This window comes from Anabrus simplex, chromosome 2 (genome assembly GCF_040414725.1).
Source record: "Anabrus simplex isolate iqAnaSimp1 chromosome 2, ASM4041472v1, whole genome shotgun sequence".
NCBI lineage: Eukaryota > Metazoa > Arthropoda > Insecta > Orthoptera > Tettigoniidae > Anabrus > Anabrus simplex.
In genome coordinates, this window is record NC_090266.1 from 1,227,363,879 (window position 1) to 1,227,376,286 (window position 12,408).

The following is a 12,408-nucleotide window of genomic DNA, read 5'->3' on the forward strand; positions in this document are numbered from 1 at the left end:
CAAAATTGACACTGTTTACAAACACAAACTGGGATTTGAATTTTTTTAAACCTTTTTGTCATGTCCAGCTGAATATTTTCTCTCAACCAAATGTTTACACTCTTTTAAATGAGAAATGGAAGAGTTGCCTGAAAAATTACATTTTCAAGACAATGTTTCCTACAAAAGGAGTAGGCTGGCCTGGAAAATTCACCTTTAAGGCTATCTGCTAATGCTTCTGTATAACCATATTTGTCCAAAAATATATACAATGGGTCATGAACATGAAGCAGAAAATCTTTCATTTGTTCACTGGCATACTGCAAGTTAGGTAATGAACAGTTTTCTTTGAAATATGTAAATAAATGGCCTTCAGTCAAGTTAGGTGAATATAGATTTCCCTTGCACACATCACGCTCATTATTTATACCTAAAACTTTCAAAATATATCCTTCTACATATGTCAAAGCTTGATTGTCCTCTTAAAAGTTCAGAGTGGGATTTACTGGTCTGACTTGAGACAGTAATTTATACCCTCACGATCAACAGAGCCAGTGCCACTTACGTACTCCTGGATTGTCATCATCAGCACTTTTAAAAACTGATATAAATTGCTAAGGGGAAAACAATTATCACTGTCACACTTACCCATAGTCTTGAAGGGCAAAGCCATATTATTTCCAATACAAGTTTTTAAAGGTATTACAAACTGAAAACATGTAGGATTTGTGTTGGAAATGCCATGCTGTCATATGCAACGTAATGCATTCTCTAAGGGCTCCTGACTGACAGCTTTCATATTAAGATATCTGAATCCTAGGTTCTTCTACCTATTCCACAAAAGCATAATAGATCTTATAGTAATCTGCCACCCATCAATGAAACTGAATGTGCATGTCTTATCTCTACCAGTTTTAAGGTCTCTTATTTTCCAGGTACCTATCTCTTTTAGAATAGTGTTCCAAAACTCAATGTGTGGAGAATTTCCTGAAAGGGCACATCTATACATCTTACTTTCATGGGCATTCTGGTTACAACTGTTCAAAGAATCCAGAAGGTTGTCGCTTGCTTCTACAAATTCTGCTATGTATATAGTTTCTGAGGGCAACACTTTGAGTAGCTACATATGTTTCAATTACAGCTGCCACAGTATGGCTTCACTGTGCAGCAGCAACTTTAACTTTAATTCACATAGCCATCCTGGAAGTTTAATTTTCTTATCTCAGTTTGGGCAAAGACGACAGACTGGGCAAACTGGAGCAAATAATCATTTATAGGAAGGGGAGTTAGGGATTGGAATAACTTACCAAGGGAAATGTTCAATAAATTTCCAATTTCTTTTAAATCATTTCACAAAAGGCTAGAAAAACAACAGATAGGGAATCTGCCACCTGGGCAACTGCCTTAAATGCAGATCAGTATTTATTTATTTATTGATTTAAATCTTTTCTCTTGGTCTATATTGAATATTTAATGTACTTAAATTTTACCACCCTGTGATCATTAACCTGAATTCTTATTTTCAATTAACGCACTTCTGGTATTTTTCAGAAGTACAAGACAACAATTGGTTCACTATTCACAAGAAAATGGAATGGTCTGGGTCTATCTTGACAATGCTTTCTGATTTTTCAAGCCATGGTTACAAATTGTGCAAACAACTTTCAACCCTTACTTATAACAAATTCAATCAGCTGTTGTAAGGCTACATTACCTGCTGGTACTGATTTGTGGTAAAATAATAGGCAATTACAGTATTTGTTTCCAAATTCTGTGAATACCTCTTAACATGAAAACTAATGCATGATTTGCTAGAACAGATGACCTTCCTAAAAGACCAAGATCTTCATACCCACATATACCTTGTTTATTAGCCTCATAATATAAACCCTTTCCTAGCGACATTTTCATCAAATAGGAGGGCACACTATTTGTCAATAACAGACATTTTAGAACCTCTACTTTCAGCATTTCAACTATGGATGGATTCAGACCAGTGTCAAAAAGTACTTGAGAGCGTAAAGAGTTCAAAGGCCTGACCGAGGGAAGCTTATCGAGTAACCAAATATTGATAAAGCGAGGCCCACATTTATAAATTGAAAATGCCATAACCTTATCCTCATTCCACCACATACCATATAGAGCTTGGTTAGCATTCTGTAACTGAGCACTGATAAATGATTTACTGACAAAAAATGATACTCACCAGTTTGTGTGTTTTCTCAAATCTCAACATCTTCAACATCACGTAATACTGAAAGATCTAGATTACAAATCCTCTTTGTGAAATTACTGAAATTTAATTCAGGAATACATTTCTATTTTATGCCATGCTATAACTTGACACAGGCATGTCTAAGTTACAGGGATTATAGGGGTTAGTTTCCAGATGTTTAATATGAAGATAAAGGTGGAATTCAAGACGACAGATTGGGGCAAATATTAATTTATAGCACAAGGAGTAAGGGATTGGAATAAATTATCAAGGGAAATGTTCAATAAATTTCCTAGTTTTTTGAAAATATAAAAGAGAAAGATAGGTAAAAAATTTATAGGTAATCTGCCACCTGGGCAACCACCCTAAATGCAGATCATTGATTGATTGATTGACTGAATGATTGATTGATTGATTGATTGATTGATTGATTGATTGATTGATTGATTGATTGATTGATTGATTGATTGATTGATTGATTGATTGATTGATTGATTGATTGATTGATTGATTGATTGATTGATTGATTGATTGATTGATTGATTGAACAACAGTAGTATAATAGGCGGATTCGGCCGCCACCACCACCACAGGCTCCCAGAGGCCTCCTCCACCACCACCAGAGCCAGAGGCCTCCCAGAGGTCTCCTCCACCACCCGCGGGAAATTTGAATTTGTAAACAAAGCCACGTGCTTTTCGACAGCTATCATCGACAACAACGCATCGCAAACCTCAGTACTGCCATATTGACGGGCCTAAACCTCAGTGCTACCAACTTAACCTCACTAGCGCGAGATTTGAATTTGTAAACAAATCCACGTGCTTTTTGACAGCCACGTGCTTTTTGACAGACAACAACGTATCGCTAACCTTAGTACTACCATCTTGACGGGCCTAAACCTTAGTAGTACCAACTTAACCTCACTAGCGCGAGATTTGAATCGGTAAACAAATCCACGTGCTTTTCTGACAGCTGTCATCCGCCATCTTTAATCAACAGAACACCATGCTGCCCTCTATATCTTTGAAATGTGGTGGCGGATAATTTGAAAAATGCTTTTTGATAGCAGCCATCTTTAATCAAGAGAGCACCGTGCTGCACACTATGTGGTAGCGGCAATTTGAAAACTTCTAAGTGCCCCTGTTTGGAAACAAACCACGTGCTTTTTTGACAGCTACATCCGCCATCTTTAATCAAGGGAGCACCATGCCACACTCTTTAGTTGAAATGTGGTGGCGGCAATTTGAAAAATTCCACGTGATCTTGTTTGGAAACAATGCTACATGCTTATTTGAGAGCTACCGTCCACCATCTTTAATCCATAGAGCACAGCGCTGCCCTCTTTAGCTACTTACCTTTGAAATGTAGTGGCGGATAATTTGAAAAATGCTTTTTGACAGCAGCCATCTTTAATCCAGAGAGCACCGTGCTGCCCCCTTTAGCTAGATACCTTTGAAATGTAGTGGCAGGCAATTCCACATGACAGCAGCCATCTTTAATCAAGAGAGCACCGTGCTGCCCTCTATGTGGTGGCGGCAATTTGCAAAATTCTACATGCTCTTGTTTGGAAACAAACTCACGCGCTTTTTTGACAGCCGTCATCCGCCATCTTTCATCAACAGAGCACAGTGCTGCCCTCTTTAGCTAGATACCTTTGAAATGTGGTGGCGGCAAATTCCACGTGCTCTTGTTTGGAAACAAAGCCATGTGCTTTTTGACAGCTGTCATCCACCATCTTTAATCAATAGAGCACTGTGCTGCTATCATGCGGGCAATTTCGTCAGTTGTCATCCACCATCTTTAATCCACAGAGCACCGTGCTGCCCTCTGTATGACATGTAGTAGCGGGCAATCTGAAAAGTTCTGTTAGCTGTCATCCGCCATCTTTAATCAAGAGAGTACCGTGCTGCCATCTTTAGCTAGATACCTTTGAAATGTGGTGGTGGCAATTTGAAAAATTCTATGTGCTCTTGTTTGGAAACAAAGCCACGTGCTTTTTTGACAGCTGTCATCCGCCATCTTTAATCAATAGAGCACTGTGCTGCTACCATGCGGGCAATTTCGTCAGCCGTCATTCGCCATATTTAATCCACAGAGCACGGTGCTGCCCTCTGTAGTTGCGGGCAATTTGAAAAGTTCTGTTAGCTGTCATCCGCCATTTTTAATCAAGAGAGCACCGTGCTGCCATCTTTAGCGAGATACCTTTGAAATATGGTGGCGGCAATTTGAAAAATTCCACGTGCTCTTGTTTAGTAAACAAACTCACGCGCTCTTTGTCAGCTGTCATCCGAGATCTTACATCGAAAACCTCAGTGCTACAATCTTTAGGTACATACCTTTGAAATATGGTGGCGGATAATTTAAAAAGAAAAAAATTACAGCAGCCATTTCTCGACGCTAATTGCACAACATGGTAGCTATACATGAATCCTTAAAGGTGCTTATGCAAGATGGCTACTATACATAGGTTCTTATGAAACTCACTTGGGATGCTTGCGCAAGATAGCGGTTATACAAGGCTCCTTATGAGACGCCCTAGAGATGCTTGCGCAAGATGGCGGTTGCTCTTATGAGGCGGCTTAAGGATCCTTGCACAAGATGGCTAGAGACGCCCTAAGGATGCCTGCGCAAGATGGCGGACGCAAGATGGCGGCTATACACGACTCCTTATGAGACTCCTTAAGGGTGCTTGCGCAAGATGGCTTCTGCTCTTATGAAGAAAGCTAGCTCAGAGGCTAACGTGTCGTGCTAGTTCGATTCATTAAATTTGGGGCTTAAATGCAAAATGTTAAATATCTCGAAAATGGTGCATCGTACAGCAAAACGGACAAATTTTTTCTGCCCAATACCTCTGTTCGCAGAATGAGGAACATGATAGCATAAGGAAAACATAGTATAATGATGAGATCAACGGTTCGGTTCCTACTTAGGCCCTTTGGCATTCGCTCTGTTTTAGCTTGTATTGAAGCAAGTCTTCGCAACATGATCAAGTCTAGCTATGGTAGAGAGTATAAAGTGCCGTGCAGGTTCGATTCATTAAATTTGGGGGTTAAATGCAAAATGTTAAATATCTCGAAAACGGACAAAATTTTTCTACCTTATACCTAGGTTTGCAGTATCAGGAACAAGAAAAACATAGTCTAATGATGAGATTGACAGTTCGATTCCTACTTAGGTCCTTTGGCAATGGCAGCTATCTATTTCTACAAGATGGCGGCTATACATAGCTTCTTATGAGACAGCTTAAGAGCGCTTGCACAAGATAGCTGCTGCTCTTATGAGACTCCCTAGGGGTGCTTGCGCAAGGTAGCAGCGACAAGACGGTGACTATACACAGCTGCATATCATACGGCCTAGAGGTGCTCACATAAGATGGTGGCTGCTCTGATGAAGAAAGCTAGCTTTGCATCGCGCAGGTATTTTTACAGCACTAAACCTCATACCTTTGAAATGTGGTGGCGGGTAATTTGAAAAATTCTACGTGCTGTTTTCTTAACAGCAGCTATCTTTAGACAATAGCGGCTATACATCAGCTGTTAAGGCCTCCTCTTATGTCAAGGCATAGCTCTATCGAACAAGTTTAAACCTGCATAGGAATAGCGAGAGTAAGCACGTGCTGCAGTGATGACGTCATTATGCATGTTTAGACTTGCAAATCACTAAAAAACATAACATTACTAGAATCGAACCCTGCACTATATACCGTGATCATGTGATCGGAACATTGATTGAAGTGTTTAGAACACTAAATAAGTGATCAAGACTATAATAGAACACTGTACTCGATACAACATGTGTTTAGAATATGTCAGGGGATATCTTTGTTCTAAGAAGATTAGATTACCGCACATTCCTTGTAGGGCTAATAGGCTAAAGGGCTAATGGGCTAAAGGGCTAATGGGCTAAAGGGCTAAAGGAGAAACAAACTCATCGATCGCTATCAGCAAGAACGCTTGTACTTTGTTAAGTGTAGAAAATTAATCTTTATTTGTAAATGGTTTCATGTTCAGAACAAGGAATGGAACCTAGGGGTTACGTCTTACCTAATAAAATCCCCGAGGTGCGATGAGTTACGTTTTTCGAACTAGTGTTTGGAACACTGAACTTTTCAAGATGATAGCAGAGAGTTTAGCAATGTTCTGTTGTTGGATTATAAATTCCGCGCTACAACATGCATAAGGTAGCAGCCTTGAGGTTTACCGCCGTAAAGATGACAAGAGTGAGGTTAGCAATGTTCCGTTGTTGGATTTTAAATTCCGCGCTAAAACATGCATAAGCTGGCAGCCTTGAGTTTTACCGCCGTAAAGATGGCAGCAGTGAGGTTAGCGACGCTCTATTGTCCTTCAAAGTGAGGTTAGGGTTCGTCAAGAAGACAGCTGTCAAAAAAGCACGTGGCTATGTTTACCAAACAAGAGCAAGTGGCTGTGACGTCACGGTCACGTGGTATGCTGCGTCAGCATGAAAGGATCAATGTCTACACCTACGTAGTTAACACACTGCTATGTTCACAAGATTTTTTACACATAAATATTCTTAATGCTTTACGTTCGTGTACATAGGTTATGTTAAGATAGCAGCAGATACAAGCGATGGTCACACGCTCTAGTAGAAGATGCATGCATTATCAAAAGGTGGCGAGTACACGCTTTTACACCTTGCTATCCTTACCGCTGCCATGTTCACAAGATTTTTAAACATCGCTATTCTTTGTACTTTAAGTTCATGCACATAGGCTATGCTAAGATAGCAGCACAAACACATGCGAACTTTGTACATTCTAGTGGAATATGTTTAGTACAGCGTGCATCATGGATACATGATGTGTACGCGCATTTAAACATGGCTATACTTAATGCTGCTGTCATGTTTACAAGATTTTTATACATTGCTATTCCTTATGCTTTAAGTTCGTGCACACACAAGCGATAGTCGTACGCTCTAGCAGAAGAAGTTTAGTACGATAGTCGATACATATATTATCGATAGGTGATGTGTACACGCTTTAGAACATAGCTCTTCTTTGTGCTTTAAGTTCATGCACATGGGTTAGGGATACACAAAAGCGATTGCTACATGCTCTAGCGGAAGAAGCCTAGTACGATAATCGATGCATGTAAAATCGATAGGTTATGCTATGATAGCAGCACACTTACACGATTTTAGCACAATCTAATAGGAAAAGTTTAGTATGATAGTCGTTTCATGCAAAATTATTAGGTAATGCGTACACGCTTTGAAACAAGGCTATTCTTTGTACTTTAAGTTCATGCGTAGAGGTTATGCTAAGATAGCAGCACAATCTAGCGCAACAAGTTTAGTACGATATTTGTTGCTTGCAAAATCGATAGGTAATAAGTACACGCTTTGAAACATGGCTATTCTTTGTACTTTAAGTTTATGGGTATAGGTTATGATAAGATAGCAGCACAATCTAGCGGAAGAAGTTTAGTAAGAGATTCGATGCATGCAAAATCAATAAGGAATATGCACACGCTTTGAAACAATGCTATTCTTTGTACTTTAAGGTCATGCGTATAGGTTATGCTAAGGTAGCAGCACAATCTAGAGGAAGAAGTTTAGTACGAGAGTCGATGCTTGCAAAATCGATAAGTAATATGAACACGCTTTGAAACATGGCTATTCTTTGTACTTTAAGTTCATGTGTATAGGTTATGCTAAGATAGCAGCACAATTTAGCATAAGAAGTTTAGTAAGAGATTCGATGCATGCAAAATCAATAAGGAATATGCACACGCTTTGAAACATGGCTATTCTTTGTACTTTAAGGTCATGCGTATAGGTTATGCTAAGGTAGCAGCACAATCTAGAGGAAGAAGTTTAGTACGAGAGTCGATGCTTGCAAAATCGATCAGTAATATGCACACGCTTTGAAACATGGCTGTTCTTTGTACTTTAAGGTCATGCGTATAGATTATGCTAAGATAGCAGCACAATCTAGCGGAAGAAATTTAGTACGATATTTGATGCATGCAAAATCAATAAGTAATGTGTACACATTTTGAAACATGGCTATTCTTTTTACTTTAAGGTCATGCGTATAGGTTATGCTAAGATAGCAGCACAATCTAGCGAAGACGTTTAGTACGAGAGTCGATGCATGCAAAATCGATAGGTGATGTGTACACGGTTTGAAGCATGGCTATTCATTGTACTTTAATTTTGTGTGTATAGGTTATGCTAAGATAGCAGCACGATCTAGCGGATGAAGTTTAGTACGATGGTCGATGCATGTAAAATCGATAGGTGATGTGTACACGCTTTGAAACATGACAATTCATACTGCTGCTCTGTTCCCAAGACTTTTAAGCATAGCTAATCGTAATGCTGCTCTTAACGACGTCCAGCTAAGGATTGATTACGTGACCGTGACGTCACAGCCACGTGCTCTTGTTTGGTAAACATAGCCACGTGCTTTTTTGACAGCTGTCTTCTTGACGAACCCTAACCTCACTTTGAAGGACAATAGAGCGTCGCTAACCTCACTGCTGCCATCTTTACGGCGGTAAACCTCAAGGCTGCCACCTTATGCATGTTATAGCGCGGAATTTAAAATCCAACAACGGAACATTGCTAACCTCACTCTTGTCATCTTTACGGCGGTAAACCTCAAGGCTGCTACCTTATGCATGTTGTAGCGCGGAATTTATAATCCAACAACAGAACATTGCTAAACTCTCTGCTATCATTTTGAAAAGTCCAGTGTTCCAAACACTAATTCGAAAAACGTAACTCATCGCACCTCGGGGATTTTATTAGGTAAGACGTAACCCCTAGGTTCCATTCCTTGTTCTGAACATGAAACCATTTACAAATAAAGATTAATTTTCTACACTTAACAAAGTACAAGCGTTCTTGCTGATAGCGATCGATGAGGTTGTTGCTCCTTTAGCCCTTTAGCCCATTAGCCCTTTAGCCCTTTAGCCCATTAGCCCTTTAGCCTATTAGCCCTACAAGGAATGTGCGGTAATCTAATCTTCTTAGAACAAAGGTATCCCCTGACATGTTCTAAACACATGTTGTATCGAGTACAGTGTTCTATTATAGTCGTGAACACTTATTTAGTGTTCTAAACACTTCAATCAATGTTCCGATCACATGATCACGGTATAGAGTGCAGTGTTCGATTCTAGTCTTGTTATGTTTCTTTAGTGATTTGCAAGTCTAAACATGCATAATGACGTCATCACTGCAGCACGTGCTTACTCTCGCTATTCCGATGCAGGTTTAAACTTGTTCGATAGAGCTATGCCTTGACATAAGAGGAGGCCTTAACAGCTGATGTATAGCCGCTATTGTCTAAAGATAGCTGCTGTGAAGAAAAAGCACGTCGAATTTTTCCAATTACCCGCCACCAAATTTCAAAGGTATGAGGTTTAGTGCTGTAAAAATACCTGCGCGATGCAAAGCTAGCTTTCTTCATCAGAGCAGCCACCATCTTATGTGAGCACCTCTAGGCCGTATCATAAGCAGCTGTGTATAGTCACCGTCTTGTCGCTGCTACCTTGCGCAAGCACCCCTAGGGAGTCTCATAAGTGCAGCATCTATCTTGTGCAAGCGCTCTTAAGCTGTCTCATAAGAAGCTATGTATAGCCGCCATCTTGTAGAAATAGATAGCTGCCATTGCCAAAGGGCCTAAGTAGGAATCGAACCGTCTATCTCATCATTAGACTATGTTTTTCTTGTTCCTGATACTGCAAACCTAGGTATTAGGTAGAAAAATTTTGTCCGTTTTCGAGATATTTAACATTTTGCATTTAAGCCCCAAATTTAATGAATCGAAACTGCACGGCACTTTATACTCTCTACCATAGCTAGACTTGATCATGTTGCGAAGATTTGCTTCAATACAAGCTGAAACAGAGCGAATGCCAAAGGGCCTAAGTAGGAACCGAACCGTTGATCTCATCAATAGACTATGTTTTACTTGTTCCCCATACTGCGAATCGAGGTATTGGGTAGAAAAATTTTGTCCGTTTTGCTCTACGATGCACCGTTTTCGAGATATTTAACATTTTGCATTTAAGCCCCAAATTTAATGAATCGAACTAGCACAACACGTTAGCTTCTGAGCAAGCTTTCTTCATAAGAGCACAAGCCATCTTGCGCAAGCACCCTTAAGGCGTCTCATAAGGAGTCGTGTTTAGCCGCCATCTTGCGTAAGCATCCTTAGGGAGTCTCTAGCCATCTTGTGCAAGGACCCTTAAGCCGCCTCATAAGAGCAACCGCCATCTTGCGCAAGCATCTCTAGGGCGTCTCATAAGGAGCCTTGTATTACCGCTATCTTGCGCAAGCATCCCAAGTGAGTTTCATAAGAACCTATGTATAGTAGCCATCTTGCACAAGCACCTTTAAGGAGTCATGTATAGCCACCATGTTGTGCAATTAGCGTCGAGAGATGGCTGCTGTAGAATTTTCCTTTTTAAATTATCCGCCATCATATTTCAAAGGTATGTACCTAAAGAGTGTAGCACTGAGGTTTTCGATGTAAGATTGCGGATGACAGCTGACAAAGAGCGCGTGAGTTTGTTTACTAAACAAGAGCACGTGGAATTTTTCAATTTGCCGCCACCATATTTCAAAGGTATCTCGCTAAAGATGGCAGCACGGTGGTCTCTTGATTAAAGATGGCGGATGACAGCTAACAGAACTTTTCGAATTGCCCGCTACTACACAGGGCAGCACCGTGCTCTGTGGATTAAAGATGGCGGATGACAGCTGACGAAATTGCCCGCATGATGGCAGCACAGTGCTCTATTGATTAAAGATGGTGGATGACAGTTGTCAAAAAAGCACGTGGCTTTGTTTCCAAACAAGGGCACATAGAATTTTTCAAATTGCCACCACCACATTTCAAAGGTATCTAGCTAAAGATGACAGCACGGTACTCTCTTGTTTAAAGATGACGGATGACAGCTAACAGAACTTTTCAAAGTGCCCGCTACTACATGTCATACAGAGGGCAGCACGGTGCTCTGTGGATTAAAGATGGTGGATGACAACTGACGAAATTGCCCGCATGATAGCAGCACAGTGCTCTATTGATTAAAGATGGTGGATGACAGCTGTCAAAAAGCACATGGCTTTGTTTCCAAACAAGAGCACGTGGAATTTGCCGCCACCACATTTCAAAGGTATCTAGCTAAAGAGGGCAGCACTGTGCTCTGTTGATGAAAGATGGCGGATGACGGCTGTCAAAAAAGCGCGTGAGTTTGTTTCCAAACAAGAGCATGTAGAATTTTGCAAATTGCCGCCACCACATAGAGGGCAGCACGGTGCTCTCTTGATTAAAGATGGCTGCTGTCATGTGGAATTGCCTGCCACTATATTTCAAAGGTATCTAGCTAAAGAGGGCAGCGCGGTGCTCTCTGGATTAAAGATGGCTGCTGTCAAAAAGCATTTTTCAAATTATCCGCCACCACATTTCAAATGTAAGTAGCCAAAGAGGGCTGCGCTGTGCTCTATGGATTAAAGATGGCGGACGGTAGCTGTCAAATAAGCATGTAGCTTTGTTTCCAAACAAGAGCACGTGAAATTTTTCAAAATGCCGCCACGACATTTCAACTAAAGAGTGCGACATTGTGCTACCTTGATTAAAGTTGGCGGATGTAGCCGTCAAAAAAGCACGTGGTTTGTTTCCAAACAGGGGCACTTAGAAGTTCTCAAATTGCCGCTACCACATAGAGTGCAGCACGGTGCTCTCTTGATTAAAGATGGCTGCTATCAAAAAGCATTTTTCAAATTATCCGCCACCACATTTCAAAGATATAGAGGGCAGCATGGTGTTCTGTTGATTAAAGATGGCGGATGACAGCTGTCAGAAAAGCACGTGGATTTGTTTACCGATACAAATCTCGCGCTAGTGAGGTTAAGTTGGTAGCACTAAGGTTTAGGCCCGTTAAGATGGCAGCACTGCGGATGACAGGTGACGAATTTGCAGCTACTGCAATAAGGAGGGCAGCATGGTGCTCTGTAGTTTAAAGATGGCGGATGACAGCTGTCAGAAAAGCACGTGGATTTGTTTACCGATTCAAATCTCGCTCTAGTGAGGTTAAGTTGGTACTACTAAGGTTTAGGGCCGTCAAGATGGTAGTACTAAGGTTAGCGATACGTTGTTGTCTGTCAAAAAGCACGTGGCTGTCAGAAAGCACGTGGATTTGTTTACAAATTCAAATCTCGCGCTAGTGAGGTTAAG

General features: G+C 40.7%; 1 pseudogene; it reads right to left on the reverse strand.

The window, feature by feature from the left end:
- Window positions 1-481: 481 nt before the first annotated feature.
- On the reverse strand, window positions 482-1,163 carry LOC137498525 (uncharacterized; annotated as a pseudogene).
- Between the last annotated feature and the right edge of the window lie 11,245 nt (window positions 1,164-12,408).